Source organism: Brachyhypopomus gauderio, chromosome 9 (assembly GCF_052324685.1).
Source record: "Brachyhypopomus gauderio isolate BG-103 chromosome 9, BGAUD_0.2, whole genome shotgun sequence".
NCBI classification, from domain to species: Eukaryota; Metazoa; Chordata; class Actinopteri; order Gymnotiformes; family Hypopomidae; genus Brachyhypopomus; species Brachyhypopomus gauderio.
In genome coordinates this window covers 25,854,881-25,873,483 of record NC_135219.1, presented here as the reverse complement: position 1 = coordinate 25,873,483, position 18,603 = coordinate 25,854,881, and positions in this window count along the sequence as shown.

Here is an 18,603-nt window from a genome sequence, read left to right as displayed (position 1 = left end):
TCGTTTGTCTCCGTGATTCCTCGTTTGTTACCACGCCCCTGTGTCATTGCCCTCACCTGTTCCCTGTTTGGAGTTCTGTGTATATATAGTCCCTGAGTGTTCCTTGTCCCTCGTCGATTGTTTTGACTGTTTGGATGTTTCATTGTTTCTATGTTTCCATTGCCCGTAGTGTGTTTCCTGGTTTTTTTATTCTTTGTTCGTTACTCGTGTTTCTATTTAGTTATGCCCGTTGTGGTATTTTAGTAGTAGGTAATTTTTAGTCACGAGCAATCAGACAGGACAACGCTGAACTCAACCGTACTCTTTATTCTCCAACCGCCAACTCCATTCCTTTATCTAGAGGCGCGAGCGCCCTCTGCTGGTAAGTACATCATAAATCTCAAGACACAACATTTTCCCCTTTTCTTTAAGAAATGTCTTCCCTTAAGAGTAAAATTAATTTAACTGATTAAAGTAACAAGTATAGATTAAGAAAAAAAACATTGTATCCTTAAACACCTTAATTTGTAAACATTGTAAACACTGCAAGGCAATATACATGTCTGACCCTAGGTAAGTATTATTACAGTTTAGACATTGCATGAATCAAGTAAGTATTATTACACAGTATTTTACTCCTTCACCTCACAAAGTCTGAAAGCCAGGCTGGTGGGTTACGAAACCTGAGGCTCCGCCTCGGACCTGGGTTTTGTGCTTGCACCTGTGTGCACTCAGGTAAGGTGAGATTGTCCATACAATCCATGTTACTGCTCTCTCTGGTGCACGCCAGAGCTTGCTTTGGAAAGTGAGCCAGCTTTGACGCATTCCATTTCCGGCCGTCACTCAGAAGGTAAGTACTAGGTCCAACCCTCCGAATGACTGTAAGAGGCTCTGTGAACTTAGATGAGCCTTTGTATACGTGCTCAGGTCTCCTGACACGTACTGTATCGTTCACCTGGAAGTTTGGCACTTTAGCTCCTCTTTTGTTGTCAGTGTATGTTTTGCTTTTATGCTGTTTTCGTTTCACAGTCTCTTTGACTTGTGCGTGTTGTGCGGTGTTGTGTGACACAGGGAGAGTGTTGAGTTTGGTGCGCATTTTCCTGTGGCGCAGCAACTCGAATGGTGTAGCTCCAGTAGTGGCGTGTGGAGTGGCTCTGTATATCTGCAGGAAGTCTGTCACAGCTTGTTTCCAGGGCTTGAATATTTTGTCTGCGGTTTGTAAACATTCCTTCAGCACTCGATTGAATCTTTCAATGGCTCCATTTGCTCTTTGGTAGTAGACACTGGAGCGCAGATGTTTGATGTCTCTCTCTTTCAGGAAGTTGGCAAACTCATGGGAAGTGAACTGGCATCCGTTGTCAGAAACCAGGCAGGTAGGGTTCCCTTCACGACTGAAGACTGTTGCCAGGAAGCGTGTCATCACCTCTGTTGTGACTGAGGAGGTGAATGCTACTTCTGGCCACTTACTGTAGTAGTCAGTGAGGGTGATGGCGTAACGACAGTCCCATGTGGCACGTTCAAAGGGACCTGTGATGTCAATGGCCACCTTTTCCCATGGTCCATCAGGTAATTCCACTGGAGTAAGTGGTGTAGGCGCAGTTTTCACTGTCTTGTCATTGTACTGGCAGGGAACACAGGAAGCAATTTTGGACTCCACGAATTTGTCCATCTGTGGCCACCAATATAATTCACGCAATCTTTGCTTGGTGCGCACCACTCCCTGGTGCCCCTCGTGTGCCAAGTCGACCACTTTGGACCGAAGTGATGTTGGCACGATCAGGCGGTGAGTACCTCGCATGATGAGTGAATCTTCCACGGCCAGCTCGTCTCTCGTGTTGAAGTATGCAGTCAGTTCAGGAGTCACTTTCTTTCTGCATTTCGGCCAGCCTTTCTGTATCTGCTGTCGTAGGAGAGTCAGCTCCGGGCAGGTTTCACATGCAGCTGTGAACTCGGGCAGAGACATGGCAGGTAAGCAGTCCTGAAAGACAGTAGCCACGACATCTGGTTCCAGGTCAGCGTCTTCAGTGACAGGCAACGGTAGGCGGGACAAGAAATCGGCAGTCACATTCTGTGTCCCAGGGCGGTAAGCAACGTCATATGAAAAGCAAAGCAGACGTGCCGACCACCGTGCCACACGCAGTCCAGCACGGCCTGTGCCCTTGGAAGTCAGCAAGGTTGTCAGGGCTTGGTGGTCTGTGCGGAGTGTGAGAGTGTGCGAGATGCAAATGCTACTACTCTCTCTGTGTTGTCTGCATGTAACTGGGTAAGTACACCCCCCAGCCCATAATCAGAAGCATCAGTGGTAACGAATGTATGGAGTGAAGGGTCATAGAGGGCAAGTGCAGGGCTCTCAACTATCAGTCTCTTAATCTCAGTGCAACTGTGTTCGGCCTCAGCAGTCCAGTTAAACTGCTGTTCTGTAGACTCCCTAAGTGTGACCCGCAGTGGTTCAATTATAGTAGAAAAATCAGGGATGAATTTGCTGTACCATGATGCTAGGCCTAAGAAAGATCGTAAGGAGGGTATGTCATGTAGAGCAGGTGCATTGGGTATGGCTTTGATCTGATCTTGGTCTGGCTGCAGACCATCTTTGGAGATGGTGTGACCTAAGAAGCGTAAGGAAGTTTGGTTGAACTTACATTTCTGCATGTTCAGCTTCAGTCCAGCTTCATTGAGGGCATGGAGTACCCTGCGCAGATTGTCGTCATGCTGCTGTTGAGTGGCCCCGTAACAGATCAAATCATCCAGGTAGGCTTGCACACCTGGAAGGCCAGTGAGTATGATTGACATCATTTTCTGAAAACACGATGGAGCAGAAGCAAGGCCAAAAGGGACACGGCAAAAACGAAAAAGTCCCTCGTGTGTGATGAAGGCAGTGATATCACGGCTGTCTGGATGCAGCATCATCTGGTGGTAAGCAGAGGCCAGGTCAATGGTAGAGAACACCGTGGCTCCTCTCAGTTCAGAGAACAGCTCATCCATGTGGGGCAGCGGGTAGCAGTCAGTGACGATGGCTTTGTTCGGCTCTCTGAGGTCCACGCACATCCGCAGCTTTCCTCCATCCTTTTTCTTGGTCACAACGATCGGGGAGACCCAAGGAGATGCATCAGTGCGTTCGATAATGCCCTTTTCCTGTAAATCTTTCAGCTCATCAGACACAGCCTGTCTGACAGAGAATGGAAGCCGTCGGAGTCGTTGTTGCACTGGCACAGTCCCTGGTTTGAGTTGGATTTTGTGCACAAACCCCTTTGCGCAACCTATCTCCTGTATGTGCATTGCAGGTGAAGCAGGTGTATGTGTATCAGCACAAGAGCTTCCAGGGTGAGTTGAGACAACCTTGGCGCCCGCAATGCGTAGGTGGAGTGCGGCCACTAGATCAAGTCCCAGCAGAGCAGTGCCTGTTTTTACTACAATGAATGTGCCTGAGGTAGAACGCCCATCATGTGTAACTGTGGCTTCCATGCGGCCTGTCACAGGGATCCTTTCCTTCGAATATGTGAACAGGTTCACTGTGGACTCCTGTAGTTTGTAGGTGGGGAAGTAGGTCTGGTATAAGCACTCAGGAATGATTGAAACTGAAGAGCCCATATCTACAATCAGCTCTATGTCGTGAGAGTGTCCCTCAGTGTCAACCTGGACCGTGCACAGAATCTTGTCTCGGGCAGCAGCCATATCAGTCATGTAGAGCACCGTCATTTCGTTCATAACCACCTCGCGTACATGGCGTTGAGCATTTAGAAAAATGTCCCACTTTCCCACATGAGTTACATGTGGATTTGGCAGCAGGGCATGAACGGTTGTTTGCAAGATGGCTAGTAGACCCACAGCGGTAGCAGGAGCGGCCATCCGCCCTCGGCTGGGCAGCTGCAGGAGTGTTCGCACCATTACTGTTAGTTCTGTGCCCTTTGTTGTTTTGGCGGTTATTTTTCGGCTGCCTGTGTATAGCTCTAACTGATGCAGAGGTATTAGCGTTAGCATGTAGCATATAGCCTGTAGCACCGCCGTCCGACAGCACACCAGCATTCCGTAGTCCACTTTCGACTTGTAAAGCTAAGGTGAGAGCTTTCTCAAAAGTGAGGTCAGATTCAAGCAAAAGTCTATCTCTGATGCGGGTGTTGGCAACTCGCTCGATAAACTGGTCACGAAGCATTTGGTCTTCCATTGTGCAGGACTCACACTGGGAAGCTAACTCTCGTAGTGCGGCCACATACTGGTTAATCGACTCATCAGGTCGCTGTGCTCTCTGGCGGAATTTATGACATTCCGCGATCACATTTACTTTAGGCACAAAGTGTTGTTTCAAAGCATCAACTGCGGATTCATAAGTAGTACCTGTAGTCGGCAATGAATAGAAGATACGTTGTCCCTCTGTCCCTAGTGCGTGGAGAAGAACGGCGCGCTTTCGCGCCTCTGGCCAGTCATCCCCCGTAGCACCGATGACTAGCATGTAGTTGTCGAACATTTTCATCCATATTTGTAAGGGAATTGCAGGCTCACCAGGGCAAGGCAGGAACTGAGCAGGTAAGGGTACATTAACTGACATCCTTGTCGCCAAAAAAATGTGGTATTTTAGTAGTAGGTAATTTTTTGTCACGAGCAATCAGACAGGACAACGCTGAACTCAACCGTACTCTTTATTCTCCAACCGTCAACTCCAACCGTTCACTTTCAAAACGTCAACTCCATTCCTTTATCTAGAGGCGCGAGCGCCCTCTGCTGGTAAGTACATCATAAATCTCAAGACACAACACCCGTGTACGCTTGTTTTTCAGACTGCCCTCCTGTTATGAACCCGGACTGGTTATCAGACGATGATGATGGTATGCCCTGTAATAAATCTCGCTCTTCTCAGCATTTGTGTCCGTCCCCTCGCTCCGCAGCCCATGCTGCGTTACATAACAATCGACCACCAAGGACACAGCGAGAGAGCGAGACTCTGGTGAGTTCGTTCACTGTAACAAGATGTTGGCTGGTTTAATTCGGTTCGACTCTCCTGTGTTACAGCTCGAACAACCCAGAGACAGGAATACCCCTGGCGCTGTGGGAACAAGGAGGTCTCGTCGCAGACCTAAGAAAGCGCAGCCATTTTCAATATCGGCTGGCTTTCGCGACGAGACTTCTATTGAGCGCTGTGAGTCTGCCCGGCTTGGCGAACACCACAGGGAGGAGCAACCTGTGGTGCAAGTAGCGGGCAGACAAAACGAGCGCACAGACGACGCCCCCCGAGGACATCAGCACGGCAGCCACGCCCCCTGAGCGCATCTCCTCACCTCGGCGGCCCGTACCAGTGACCCGGAGGAGGTCTACGACGGCTCCCGTCCCCATGACCCAGGAGAGGTCGTCCACGCCGGCTCCCGTCCCCGCGACCCAGGATAGGTCGTCCACGTCGGCTCCCATCCCCGCTGCCCGCCAGCTGACGCCGCCTGTTCCCGCTACCCGCCAGCGGACGCCGCCTGTTCCCGCTGCCCGCCAGCGGACGCCGCCTGTTCCCGCTGCCCGCCAGCGGACGCCCCCTGTTCCCGCTGCCCGCCAGCGGACGCCGCCTGTGTAGTGGAGACAGCTAAACGCCATTTCACTGTGACACCCAAAATGGAATCCTTTGCCTAGAACTGAGCGACTGACTCACCCAGATTTCTTTGATGATATGTAAAGATAAACACTGATTCTTTACAACAGCAACAGGCCCCAAAGGACCCACATCCATAGTGGTGTTTACCTCCCAAAAGCCTACAATGCTGACCTTATGATCTCCTGAGCTTGGGAGAGAGGCCATCTAAGAGAGGCTGGTCAAAACCAACCTTCGTCGGAGGACACTGGGACCACAGTCAGGAAGGACCATAAAACTATAAATTCCAACCTTATCTGATTGCCCACAGTTTAAACCCACTCTATGTCCTGTGCTATAATCCAGAGCTGAAGATACAAATATTTCAGAGATCTCTGTAACTCCAAATCTGAACTGTACACAGAATTGGGATTCAGCCTACAGGAACCAGCTTGGCGAATGCAGTCTAGAGACACCGAACTTGACTACCTTCCATACAAGGAAAGATTAATTATTCTTGAAACCAGTATTCAGCTTTCCAGCCTTAAGAACAAAGGACCACAAGACCATTTAAATGTGAACACTGTGCCATGTGGTTGATATAAATACACAACTTATGATCTTTCATGTATTCAGTATTAAGTGATCTTATTAGAATACGTGTTACTGTATAAACACACCACATTGATGCATGTCTATGTATTAGTTTGTATGTTACTCATCGAATGTAATCATTCTCATGTGTACGTATGTGACCTCACATTCATGCCTGTCTGTGCATTATGTGTCATTTCTTGTCCAAAAGTGGAAATTGAGAATGGCTCAATGTGTAGACTAATAGAACCAAATTAATTCTTGTTTAGGCAGAGTATGTAAGACAATTTATTTAGGATTAGTTTACTTTGTCTTCGAATTGTGTTAATCTGTCTTCTTTGGCTAAGTCATTAACTAGACCTGGAAAGACGGGCACTCCTCGCTCTCCCCCTCTCTCTCTCTCTCTCTCTCTTTCTCTCCCCTGTCTGGGCAGAGGTCATGAATATTCATTAATAAAGGCCAATGGTCAATGGCCTGATGAACATGAAAGCGCCTTACATTTACGCCCCTAAAACTTGTTTTAAAAGCCCTAGCTCGAAGCAAAACAATGAGCTTGGCAGCCTGGTAATTTGGGAAGACTTGGAGAACTTCGCCAGAGTCGCCGAGACTCAAAGACTCGAACACACCAAACCATCGCGACTGTTCACTGGACTCACGCCGAACACCGCAGTGTCCAGAAGAGCGATGCCAAGAAACCGCAACTAACGCTCTCACCGAGTCCAACAGAAGATTCTTCTTTATTTTATTTTATTTTCTTTATTCTACGTTTCATCGTCAAAAGTACATTTATTTCGTCTAGTCGTTCAAGTCAAGCTCATCTTTCTCAATCAAGTATCTTCACAAGTTTGTCTTCGCCCTCAAGCTGCGACTGTGACGTCACCGCTAAGTCTCCGCGACTCGAGCCGTGTCACGTGACCTGCTCCGCAGACCTTAGCCGCCTCAAGAAACGAATCGTGAACACGCACCGGTTGGTCCGCGTAACCACGTCTCTTCTTCGAAGTAAGACGCTCAGTTCATATGATGTTTTGGGGTTGCCAGCTTCTATCTCTCCCGGAGTCCAAAATAGTAAATACTGTTATCATTAACCTGCCCAAACTTCCTCTTTCTTCTTTTCTATTCTCTCTCTAAAGACCTTGTGTCTGTCCCTGGGTCCTTAGGCAAGCCTTAGGATAGTCATATAATACATTTAAATCTCATGACCGTCGATAACTGTATCATTCGCTGTCGTTGTTTAATTTTATATTCTTTGTTGTTCACTATTATATCCCTGGTTTAAATTAGTAGATTCACATATAGGTTTAGTTTCAATTTGAGCCAAATCATTCATATGCTTTGTATCAATTGTATTATTAACCATTTAATAAATGTGGACATTTATTCATCTGGTCACGGTGGTAAATGCATATTTTGGTCGATGGTATTAGGTCACTGCGCGGAACCAGAACTTAACCCTTTAGTAATGAGACTGATCAGACCATATTCCACCTATCTCCGTTATCACAATACTGGTTCCTGAGCAATCAGGATGGTGCCCCGTTCATAATCCATAAACTAACATATGTATCTGCTACACCTGTTACCCCAGAGACTGTGCTGCCCTCTATGGGTCATGGACTGAAAGTGCTCCCTGCTCCGCCCTGTGCCCCTGTCTCGTCGCCCATGTTCCCCTTGCTCCCGTGGTGTGTGTTCGTGTCCTTGTGCCCGTCCCTGTGTCTGTGTCTGGTCGGTTCCTCCAGGTCCCTGTCCCCGTGTCTGTTCCCCAAGTCATTACCCATTTTGTGCCTGTGCCTGTCACCGTTGTCGATAGTGTATTTGCCTCGGTGTTTACCTCTGCCCTGTCCCCTGGCCCCACTCCTGTGTCTGTTCCCAGTCCTGTCCCGTCCTGTCCTGCTCCTGTACCTCGCCCCAACCCTGTCCGGTCTCCTTGTGTCCCCTGTCCAGCCCAATCCTTGCCCAGCTCTTGGCCAGTCTCCCTATCTCCGGTCCCTGCCATACCCCAGGTCCCTCGTCCTGTCCCTCCGGTCTGTCCTGTAGTGTCCTGCCCCGTGTCCGCTGTCTCTCATCCTGCCCCATGGTTCCCTGTCCTGTCCTAGTCTGGTTCCTGTCCCGTCTGCCCTTGCCCGGAGTGGCACGCCTTGAGGGGGGGTAATGTCACGTATGGCCTCGCCCCCTCCCTTAGCTGTCACTCCGGGTTCCCTCTTGTCTGTGCTCCTTGCCTGTTTATCCCGCCCTGCTCGTTTGTCTCCATGATTCCTTGTTTGTTACCACGCCCCCGTGTCATTGCCCTCACCTGTTCCCTGTTTGGTGTTCTGTGTATATATAGTCCCTGAGTGTTCCTTGTCCCTCGTCGATTGTTTTGACTGTTTGACTGTTTGGATGTTTCATTGTTTCTATGTTTCCATTGCCCGTAGTGTGTTTCCTGGTTTTTTGATTCTTTGTTCATTTCTCGTGTTTCTGTTTAGTTATGCCCGTGTACGCTTGTTTTTCGGACTGCCCTCCTGTTATGAACCCGGACTGGTTATCAGACAACGATGATGGTATGCCCTGTAATAAATCTCGCTGTTCTCAGCATTTGTGTCCGTCCCCTCACTCCGCAGCCCATGCTGCGTTACAGCGGAACTCGGTCCGGATCCAGATTATGTCTCATACGGACCGAAAACTGATACCAAAACAAAAACGACAACGTAAAATCTTGTGGAGCACTTTCTGGTTTACAGGTGCAGCTTTACGGTCCTTACAGTAGTGGTCACATGCCCAAAGAAACCTACGGACCAATTGCATGTGAGTTTGCTGTAATCACATACTTCAAAATGGTGCCCGATTCAGTAGGCCCTCCGGGTACTTTTGGCTTACTGTTTAATGCCTACTGTGTATTCGGACACACTACCCTTTATCTCGTACTGCTTTGGCCTACTGAATAGGAGGGAAGTACGGCATTTCGGACGGAGTTCGGATTTAACAAACTCTAAACTTAACCCTGAATTCTGAGTTGTCTTACCCCAATCTGACATACTCCAAAACAGCTAATTGGAGTTAAAGTTATCAGGGTAGATCAACTCTGAGTAAGTTGACCCAGACAGAAGCATATGCATGCATAATTATAAAAGGCATTCTTAATAGAACACCGATAAATAAGATTTATCATTGACTTTGTTACGGAACAGCTCCGGACCCTTCCCTGTGGGCGTGCCGCTATGTTGTCTGCGTGTCGTTATGTCCATGTTTGTACTTCCGTGGGTGTGGGTTTGTTTGTGAGCGTGTTCGTGGTTACACCTGTGCCTTGTCTCGAGGTCACGTGGGTCTGTGTAATTCACCTATTTAATGTGCGTTAACGCGGTGTCTTGTGCTCGTCTTTGTCTAAAGTTTCGTGTCTGCGTGAGTGTGTCTGTCGTGCTGCTCGCGCTCCACCCGGAGCTTCACATTGTGCAAATAAAACGTTGTGTGTTCACCGTCAACGGCGTGGTGCCTGCCTCCTTCATCTCGCCGTCACAGAAAGACGAGCCAAAGAAATGCCGGGTTACACATCTACGCGTAAGAAGGGGAAGAAGAAGGTGAAACACCACCACTCTTCTTCCCCCGCACGCCACCGCGACACCCCCGTCCCAGTAGGGGTGGAGTTGCAGGAGCCTGTCAGCAAATACATGCTGCATCAGGCTCTGACAGCCGGAGACGAGGAAGGGGTGGAAGTTTTCCGGCTGGCCGCAAGACGGGTGTGGATGGAGAGGCACCGCTCTCCACCCCCGGTGTACCCTGAGGAGGACTTGAGAGAGGACCCCTTCTTTGAAGCTGCGTGGTGAGAGGGACTCCGCGCATTGAGAAGGGAGTCCTCCCCTCCGGCAAGCGGTGAAGAGGGCGAAGAGGGCCCTCTGGTGGTGTACGCGGGTATGGTAGCGGCGACCCCTCCTGAGCTCGACGCAGAGAGTGAGGAATCGGGAGAGGAGGGGTCAGGCGACGAAGCCCGCTACACGCCATCCGTGTGCTACGCCCCCACCGTCTGCTACGACGGGAGAGAGGAGGAAGTTAGCCCTCCGCCGTCTGAGTTCTCCGCTCCCACCGTCTGCTACGAGGGGAGAGAGAGAGACGGCAGCCCCCCGTCATCTGAGTACTCCATTCCCACCGTCTGCTATGACGAGAGAGAGAAAGACGGCAGCCCCCCGTCATCTGAGTACTCCGTTCCCACCATCTGCTATGGTGGGAAAGAAGACGTCAGCCCTCCGTCGTCCGAGTGGTCGGTGCCCACCGCTCCCCACGGTGAGAGGGAGGACAGCCTCTCGGTCAGCTCCGAGGAGACCGTTAGGTCGGAGAAGGGGTGCCCAGACGGAGAGAAGGTCCCTTGTGCTCCCTCAGGTGGGAGCGAGATGAGCTGGTCGCGCTACCCCGACTCCGAGGAGCCAATGGCGGTGGACCAGGAGCTCTCCGAGGAGGAGGAGGAAATGGAGACATCAGGGGAGGTGGAGCCGCCACCCCGAGAGGCACGAGGGGAGACTGGCTTTGCCAGCGGTCAGGAGGGGAGAGTGAGGTCGCCGACTGGGGCTCCTCAAATCGCCACCGGATCGCGGCAGAGGACAGGAGCTCCAGTGGTGCCCAGAGGAGCGGTCAAAACGCCGCCTCGTGCAGCAGCCAGCACAAGGCGACGGGGAAGACCGTAGAGCCGTCAGCGGGCGGCGTCAGAGGGTTCCTCCAGTGGCGCCTGGAGGCGGGGCAAAAACGCCGCGACCACCGCAGGAGGGCGCGAGCGCGCCCGGAGCAACACCCAGCGCTGCGTGCGCTGGAGGGACTGTTCCGACCGGAGGGATCACGCCTCCTGTCTATCCCGCTGCCCCTGGGGGATATGCGCCGCTAGCTGCGAGCCTGCTAGCGGTCCCATGGCTGCCTGTACCCGTCTGTTTGTCTGTCCCATTGTTGTTCCCTAATTTCCTTTTCCCTTTTGTGCCTTTCGTGTTCAATGTACCTGTGTGTGTGTTTGTCAGCGTGCCATTGTTTAACGTATTTTCCCCTGTCTTCCCAGGGAGGGTGTGCTAGAGCTGTCCGCGGCGGTTCCTGCCGTCGGGGGTGACTGCTCTCGGAGGCTCGTGATCCCGGGGGCTCCGGACCTGCCCGTCGGTGTTTGTTCGGGGCACTCCCGCTACGCGGGACGCTCCGGGAGTAGCGAGCCCCTGGCGGGGGGTTCTGTTACGGAACAGCTCCGGACCCTTCCCTGTGGGCGTGCCGCTATGTTGTCTGCGTGTCGTTATGTCCATGTTTGTACTTCCGTGGGTGTGGGTTTGTTTGTGAGCGTGTTCGTGGTTACACCTGTGCCTTGTCTCGAGGTCACGTGGGTCTGTGTAATTCACCTATTTAATGTGCGTTAACGCGGTGTCTTGTGCTCGTCTTTGTCTAAAGTTTCGTGTCTGCGTGAGTGTGTCTGTCGTGCTGCTCGCGCTCCACCCGGAGCTTCACATTGTGCAAATAAAACGTTGTGTGTTCACCGTCAACGGCGTGGTGCCTGCCTCCTTCATCTCGCCGTCACAGACTTAAATGTGAAAATCAACCGAGCATCGTATTTCACAGCACTGGAGCTTGAAGTATTAATAGCTGCGTATGCAGAATATTTAGATATTATTAAGTGCAAAAGTAATGCTGCAGTGGTTGCTAGAGAAAGGCAGTCAGCATGTCAAAAAATTGCCAACAGAGTTAATGCGTGAGTGGAAATTATATTTTATAGCATGATTATAAAATATATATATATAGTTATATTGCACATTTATAATACTGTATTGAGTTATTTAAATTATTTTAATTTAACATTTACTAATTCCAGGTCTAATTCCGAGTGGTGTGAAACACATGGCATCAGATAAAAATGTAGTAGAAATATAGTACAAAGTGGTATGGCTATACATAACTATATCTTATTCTTAATGTAGCCAAGTGGTAAAATTTGAATTTATTTTATTTCTTCCAGTGAGAGAGACTGATAGGCTTTTATTTTGACATGGTTCCTTTTTATACAAGAAGTGACGTAAGGTTATTGGGGCACTGTAGAATCAAGCTAGTGCGGGAGTACTATAGCTATAGATTTGGATATCTGCTTGTCCATGATAGTAATAAAGAGAATTTAATAATCGGCTATGGATATCGGCAGATATTCAGGCATTGTGGTGGCGAATGAGATTCCACTGTGGATGGATGGTTGAAGATTTCCTTCGCTGGATGTGTCCTGCTACGCTAGCACTAGGGCTGTGACGATAACCGCATTACCGCAACACCGCGGTTATGTAATGCCTACCGCGGTGTTGAGCTCATTGCCGCCGTTTATTTATTTATCTATTTATTTATCTATAAAAGGAATAGTTTCCATTGCGAAAAAACATGAAAAATCGCTGTTGCGATCGCTGTGTACACGAGAGTAACAGTTCATTAAATAAATGGGGGATAAAAGATAAAAAAGATAAAAGGTATTTATTCCTCATACATTGTACAAGTACAAGACGAAATGCGTTTTTGCCCAGGGCCCAGTGTTAAAGCACCAAAAAACCTGAGCGGCGGCAGCAAAACTGCACCTGCCTCGAAGGGCGCCGCCGTTTACGCAGAATGGAAGAGAAACATAGAGATAACATTGGGAGGAAACAAAAAAATATGACCACAGATTATTCTCACAAACAGGACAACAGTCTGTGTGCATGCAAAAAATCCCCATAGCACATACAGTATTGATAACACAGACAGTAAGCAGTGAGAGGCGTGATTCATTCAGAGAGGGAGGGAGGAGCCAGAGGCCTGGCACACAGTTTTTGTGTCAAAGTTCGCGGTGGAGGGCGAGAGCCATCTCTGACAGTCTCTGTGTGGGAGTAGGAGCAGGTAACCAAGACAATGACCTTCCGGGAGAAATTTGTTTGGGTGCCAATGCAGATAAGCAGAATGAAGAATTTAGCAAGGAGCTCGTCCTTGAGTGTTTGAGCACACAAACTCCCCCTAAAGTCGGCTGTCTCCCAACTGATCCAACTTCACGTAGAGTATTGATTCCATCCACGATCGTCTCCAAGCTTTTTCCAACAGTCACAGTCTGTGTTCCAACAGCTCTACCCACCGCATCAATCATGTGGGGCACTTGACGTGGACGCTCAATAGCTGACTCCACTCTATCAATTTTCCGATACACCAGAGCAATGCCTAATCCAATCAGCAGAGCCACCGCGATCAAAGTTCCAAATAAGAACACGTCCTCAACATCTTCCAGGGAGAGAGGCGCAAGACACAAACTACGCCAGGTCCCCCATGAGTCAAACACATATCCAGATGAGAACGTACTGTCTGGGCATGTGGATTCTCCCGCACCATGACTCCTCGTGGAAAAAATAGTGTCAATTGCGTTGAGAGACCACCTGATCAAATCCATTTTCTTGGTAAAATTTGAAGAGCAACGTCCGGTTAATGAGACAAGACAGAGAATCTAAGCTAAGCTAAGCAGGCAGAAGGGAGGGAGTGCAAGTGCAAGTGCGACCGCCTATCTTGAAGGCCGGAAGAAGATGGGGGGTGTGCGCTGGATTTTTGTGTGTGATTACCGTATTTTCCGGAGTATAAGGCACTACTTTTTCACCCCACGATTTGAACCTTGCAACTTATAATGGGGTGCAGCTTTTCTGTATATTATTCTTCATCCGTCTGGGGTGGAGCGGAAAGTGAATCAGGTGGTAGGTTGTAAGTTGTAAATCAAAGAAGAAAGTGCTCAATTTCATTTATCACATGCAAGCAGCAGGCATGACGGATAATTTTTTTCAAACGAACGTGTTGTGCCGAATTCTGAATCCCCTCGTTTGCACACGCATAAAGATGCTACAGATGATATTCTGGAGTTACAGTGACTATAACTTAGTTCATTGAGCACTCTAGTTTTGTCCTAACTAGATACTTAATAATAATAATAATAATAATAATTTTATTTATGAGCGCCTTTCAGGATACTCAAGGACCCATTACATGGTGTACATAACTTAAGACATGGCACATGTTAAATAAATTAAATCAATAAAATACATTACAATTAGAATAAATTAAGAATTCATTTAAGCAATCTCAAAAAGATACGTTTTTAAGTGCTTCTTAAAAACATTAATTGATTGGCAAGTGCGGAGATACAAAGGGATAGAGTTCCATAATTTTGCACCATGAACACTAAAAGCTCTTTGACGGTACATGCACAGTTTAGTGGAAGGAACTGAGAGCAGATGAGCATCAGCAGACCGGAGAGAGCGAGAAGACAGTATCTGGACAGCAGACTAGAGAGATACTCAGGTGCTAAACCATTCAAACATTTAAAAACCAAGACGAGAGTTTTGTATTGAATGCGATATTGAACTGGGAGCCAATGCAATTCTTTCAGCTTTGGGGTTATGTGTTCCCATGACCTAGTGTGTGTGAGAACTCTTGCTGCTGAATTCTGCATGTACTGTAACTTCTTGAGACTTTTGGATGGGAGCCCGACCAGGACAGAGTTACAATCAAGTCTTGCTGAAATAAATACATGTATAAGGGTTTCAGCCACAGAGTTTATGAGTGAAGGACGCAGCCTGGCAATGTTTCTCAGATGAAAAAATGCTGTTTTAGTTACGTTATTGATGTGGCTCTCAAGGGAGAGCGTGGAGTCTAAAATGGCACCAAGGTTGCGAATTTTGGCCACAGAGGACTGAATAAAGCCAGGGATAGATATTCTGGATTGACTCATTTTCTTGAAAGTGGAAGCGGATGCGATGAGAATAGCTTCAGATTTGTCGCTATTTAATTTAAGGAAATTCTTAGCCATCCAGTTCCTAACATCAACAAGACAGTTAACCAAAGAATCAGGAGGTAGTGTATCAGAGGGTTTTGATGAGATGTATATTTGCATATCATCGGCATAACAATGAAATTGTAGACCATGCCGTCTGATAATATCTCCCAGTGGAAGGATATAGATAACAAAAAGAAGTGGGCCAAGAACTGAACCCTGGGGAACACCATAGGACAGTGTTGTGGTGCCAGATCTGAACTTACCCAGTGATACAAACTGCTGTCTGTTGGTAAGATATGATCTAAACCAGTTAAGAGCTGTACCAGTCACCCCGGTTGATGTCTCAAGTCTGTGCAGGAGTATATAATGGCAGACTGTGTCAAATGCTGCTGTAAGATCTAGTAGAACTAGAATGTTCACTTGACCAGAATCAGCTGCCAGAAAGAGATCATTGAGTACCCTCAAAAGAGCAGTTTCATTGCTATGATTTGCTCTAAAGCCAGACTGAAACTGTTCAAACAGTTTGTTTGCACTCAGATGTTCCTTCAGTTGGACAGAAACAGTACGTCCAACTAATTTGCTGATGAAAGGGAGATTTGATATTGGTCGATAGCAGGGGCGGACTGGGACAAAAAATCGGCCCTGGCATTTTTGGACCAGACCGGCCCACTCACACTCGATAACGCTTTTCACACTTTTCAGTTTTTTGAATGTGTATACCAACAGTTTACAAAATTACCATTTTAAAAAGTGTAATTTCCTTTAATTTCTGTACATTGTCCCTAAACACCTCCATAAAAACTACCAAACATTTCCCCTTCCTATCAAGCATAGCCTTAGCCTAGCCTACTACTCACCCCACAAATATTAATAGTATAATAATGAAAATAGAATGCTGCCTGCTGAGTGACTTAGTACTGTTTTTGTTGGTGAATGGAGGTTTTAAAAGTGTTCTCACATTTAAGACTATTTAGTTCAGAATGGAAGACATAAAAGTACTAAAATAGGCTTATTTTCTCATACAGTCAGTGTACACAAAGTCTTATAATAGAGGTAAGGACGTTATTCACTTATTTTACCTTTTGCATTTACAATACAAACTAACTCGGCCATAGAACATTAGCCAAAATGATTTTAGTTTTATCAGATTTGGCAAAGGGTTTGGTTGCTTAACCCTACTCATTTTATAGCTGCTCTGAAAGGAGTCAGGCTTACCGCACGTTCTAGTACATGTTTCTGTCCACTGGCCACTGCCACCACTGTCATCAGCCACGGGAGCTGATGAAGGCCCTGCTGTGGCAAACATTTGAGTAATTTTTATACATTTGGCAGCGTTTACTTGAAGTTCAAGCTTCTTTTTTTGTCGTAGTTTTTCTGCTCCTCCTTTGCGCTTTTTCTCCATCTCAGATACTCACATACGTTATGTTAATCAACGTTAGATTGCACTACGCACCGGCACATGGAGGAGGGGGTGTTTGATGATATGATTGGTGCAGCTCTGTGTCAGTAAAGACAATAACCAATGGGCTGCATACCAGCGTGTTTAAGGACCGGTAAACTCTCGCGCTGACTTTTTTTTTGCCAAATGCATTATGCAGGCAGCAGGAGCATCGCGAAAGGTGTGTTAATGTGATTAGCCAGACCAGTGTCAATCAGCCTGCCTCCATCTGAATTGGCCCACTGATCTACTTGTTTTATGGGCCGGTCAGACCAATATATAAATAAAAAAGTGTCAGGACTGTCGGCCCAAATAGCACGTCGGCCCACCGGGAAAATGCCCGGTATGCCCGATGGCCAGTCCGTCCCTGGTCGATAGTTATTAAAGTCATCAGGGGCAAGACCTGGCTTCTGTTGGAAAAAAGAAAATTAAAGGCTAATAACTTGATGTGTCAATTTAGTGTTTTTCAGGGAGACTGTGGGAAAGCAGGAGTAAGGAGGCCTCAGTGGCCTTGAGGAGAACAGAAGGGGCCTATTCAGTGCATGATGTGTAACAAGCAGTTTTTAGATAACCAGGCACACAGGCTGGGAGAAGAGGAGCAGGTGAATTTCCATGGAGAGCAGCCAGGATTGGGGAGTTATCGAAACTTAACAAATCGAAACTTATGGACGGAGAGTATGAAAGAAAGGACATCGCCCAGCACGGGAGGCTTTTCGCTTGGACACTGCTGAGATCCACTTGGGTTAGGCAGATTCCTAGGCAAACTAGCACCAGTGCACTGAAGAGTTTGTACCACGTATACTTCTATTATATTGCATTTAATTATATTCTATATAAATCATTTTAAAAGAACTTTTGTTGTCAAGACTTTGCTTGGACCACTCAGTCAAAAACCAGTCGGTTCATCGGGGCGGTGTTGGGGCCCGTCTGGGTCGGAGAAGAAAATTCCCAAAAAATTGGTAGCAGAGGATGGTTTTTGGCTGGAGTCGAATTCTGCAATTAGGACAAGAGAGGAGGTCAATCCGTCCGTGAGGTGACTGAACTAAACCGCGCGGTCTGAAAAAAGGTAAGGAGCCATTCTCTCCTATTGGCTGATGTTACTACGTCATAGGCTAAATTAAAGTTCAGTCACTAAATGGTCGAGGCGAAATACTCTCTGTAAATTTAGTATTGAAATTGTATACGTGTTACAAACTCGATATATAGACAGGAGGATTGCCCTACGACTCATAAAGTCGTAGGAGGACGCCCTGTAGACTGCAGTAAATTTGGCAGGTAGCCCGATTATTCTTGGAACAATTGGAGGTCGCGCCGTTTGTTATTTTAATTAAGGCAGGTAGCCTGGAATTCTGTGAATTCCGGAGGACGCGCCAGTTTATTATTTTAATTAAGGCAGGTAGCCTGGAATTCTGCAAATTCCGGAGGTCGCACCAGTTTATTATTTTAATTAAGGCAGGTAGCCTGGAATCCTGTGGATTCCGGAGGACGCGCCATTTTGATTATTGGGGGCCCCGTGTGTTTTGGTAAAATTCCGTGTGTGGTTGGTGAGATTACGGCCATGTGTGTGTGTGTGTGTGTGTGTGTTTGCAAATTTGCAGTGTTGGGTTGATTTTCATGTATCGTGTGGTTTTATGTTGAATAAAGACCTGTATAGATTGTTGTTTGAGCATACGTGTTGTAATAAAATTTGTGAGCCTTTCACTGGGGGACTTATAAACCCACACCCATAAATCCATGAGCCTCTTATGCGAGGACGTTTGAACCCCTGAGTAAATTGCATGAGCCCCCAAGAAAGAGGTTCATCATTGTGTACACAAGCACAAGAGAAACATTTCATAAGAGGTTAAAGTGTAAAACAAAAATTATTATATTTTCATGCATGAAATTATAATTTGGTTTATGACGCTCCGCAAACGTACGATTTAAGTGCTGGAAGTGAAACTCGTGCGAGCTGTGTTGAGCTGGAGTTGTTTGGAGTGTGGAGATATTAACTTGTGGCTGTCCGCCCTTGGGGTGCGCGCTGGCGAATCAAAGTGCTTGCGAACACGATGATAAAGTGATAAAGTTTTCTGAATTGATTCTGGGGTGTTAAAGCGCTAGTGAGTACAACGAAAAAGTGTTAAAATTTACGGAATCGAATTGAAGCAAAAGTAATTTGGAAGTAGTTTAAAAATCGGAGTTATATCATGGATAATATTAAGGGTTTGGAGGATTATTTGGTTGACACTATAGAGAAACGTGCTGTGCCGAGAATGAGGTCTGACACGGTGATGTATGTGAAAAAATGTTTTGAGAAGA